Source organism: Borostomias antarcticus (genome assembly GCF_949987555.1).
Source record: "Borostomias antarcticus genome assembly, contig: scaffold_83, whole genome shotgun sequence".
NCBI lineage: Eukaryota > Metazoa > Chordata > Actinopteri > Stomiiformes > Stomiidae > Borostomias > Borostomias antarcticus.
Window position 1 is genome coordinate 207924 of NW_028176176.1, and position 2198 is coordinate 210121.

General features: G+C 49.3%; 1 pseudogene across 1 annotated transcript; it reads right to left on the reverse strand.

Moving 5' to 3' along the window:
* Nucleotides 1-609: 609 nt before the first annotated feature.
* Nucleotides 610-1728, reverse strand: LOC311328716 (7-alpha-hydroxycholest-4-en-3-one 12-alpha-hydroxylase-like; annotated as a pseudogene). The gene is made up of 2 exons: nucleotides 1519-1728; nucleotides 610-1474 (listed from the first exon to the last, which is right to left on the reverse strand). The product of its transcript is annotated as a 7-alpha-hydroxycholest-4-en-3-one 12-alpha-hydroxylase-like (transcript).
* Nucleotides 1729-2198: the final 470 nt, after the last annotated feature.

A 2198-nucleotide genomic window follows, 5' to 3' on the forward strand; every position in this document is an offset into this window, starting at 1 on the left:
GGGAATGGAGGCAATATCCAAAAACAAAAGTAGATCCAGGCACTCAGAATAAGTATTCGGAAAGGAAGTGGTAATGTTAAAAAACCTTTAAAGTCGCACAGAAACAGACGTTTGAGATCATCTAACTTCCGTAGTTTTACGTATTTCCGATGCAAACAAGCTGTGAGGGTGGGACATATGTTTAGAGGAATTTTAGACAGATTCGATAGAAGGATAGCGTTGATTGACGGGTGGATGTTGTGAGATTATTGGCCTAAAATCTAAGGTACCTGATGTCGTCATTGCACGCGACCTACCGTTTTGCAGGAAGTAAGAAATTATATACTTTGATATAGGATTACAACAAAAGTAGAATTTTGTAATTTTTTTGGCATACATCGTTGAATAGGTGAACACTATGACCAATTATGTGAACCAAAATGGGACAGAATGCTTTTTTCACTTCAGTGCGACTTTAATGTATCAGGCTTACATAATTTAAAAAAGTCAACATGTTTCGACCTTGTCAGTCTTCATCAGGACATGTTGTGCGCTCAAACAAATTACCCCTTAAATACTCACTCACTACTATGAGTTTGGTTAGATTAACATCTAAGTGTGCTTTCAAACCTAAAACTTGAGCCTGTACCTAAACTGAATGTCTCTAGTTGGCTGCATGGACCCAAAGCCCCAGCGCTTGATGTCAATATGCGGGATCTCCTCATCTGGATTCTTTAACTCAAAGTCAAAGTACGTGAGCATGAGGAAAACAAGCTGCTTCAGCTCATTGGTGGCGAAGAAACGACCAGGGCACATGCTGATTCCAGCCCCCCACGGCATGTTGTAGTACTTCAGCTTCTTCCCGCCCTTGTAGAAATCATTTTTCTTGCCCCCGTCTGGTGTGAGGAAACGGTCATATTTGAACGTGTGCGGATCGGGGTGGATGTCTGGGTCCACCTGAACGGTGGTGTAGGGGAAGAGGGCCACCCTGTCGCCTTCCCCTGAGCTGGTACTCTTGTCCGTCGGCCATCTTGAGGCTCATGTCCTGGAGCACGGCCCTGGTGAGGACGGGGGCGGCGGTCAAACGCAAGATCTCCTCCACGGCGCTGTCCATGAAGGGCGTCTTCTGCAGCATGTCCCGGGTCAGGTCGATGAGCGGCCCACCACGCCTCACTTCCTGCCCGGCCTCCTTCAGCACGTCCTCCACCTCCGCCCGGACCGCCCTCATGGCGTCGGGGTGCTTCATGAGATAGAGGAGCAGCCAGAAGGCTGACGGCCCCGTGTTACCCTGGGACGCCCACAGAAACAGGAACATGTACCTGTCTTGCATGAACTCCTGCATGCCGTGCTCCTCCCTAATCTCCTGCTGATCGCGCACCCAGCCGCTAACATTGTCTTTGGTGCTGATCTTCTGGACCGACAGCGTGTTCCAGAACAGCCTCTTCAGACGTTCCACCTCCATCTTCTCCGACGGCAGCAGCACCCTGTAGGCCAGCTTGGATCTGTGACGAATGTGAAATAAAAGCCCCCCAGCAGCACTGTGAAAATATCCCCATGTTTCCTTTTCATTCTCTCCAGGAACTTTGCAGTATCCCTGTGAAACTCCAGGACATGGCCCAGCCAAGGAATGGGTCCCTTATCTAAGGGGGGTTCCCCGGGACGCCTCTGACGGAAGGTCCCCAGGAGATAGAGTCCTCCAAGGAGGAAGGCTAGCAGAGCAAGCAGGAATGGCAGCAGAAAGCCCATCATCCTCTCCTGTGCTACTCGCAGAGCTAATCTGTTCTCCAGCTCATATTCCTTTGTATTAGTCAAACACTGTGCTCAGGGCTGAAAATTAACACCCGCCAATGGCGGGTAAAATTTCCATTTGGCGACTAAATTTCGGAGGCTATCTGCCACGCTGGCGGGTAAATGTTTGTACCAATAGAGTCATGTAATAAAGTATGCGTGCAATGTCGCCACTGTGTCATACGTGATGACGTCACGGACGTCAAGGTTGATCGAGGCAGTGATGCGGGAGCCAGCGAGAGTGATGGCCGCCTGTAATGGGAGCTGTGAATAAATGTATAGCCGTATGCACACTGTTGTCCGGTTCCATTATTAAGTGTTAGCAGCCGAACACAACATGGTACCAGGAGTTTTCAGACTCATGAATGGCTCGCGGGCAGACGAGTAAAACGACGGAAAAAAAAAAAGAGAAGAAAAAGTCGGAGGACGAG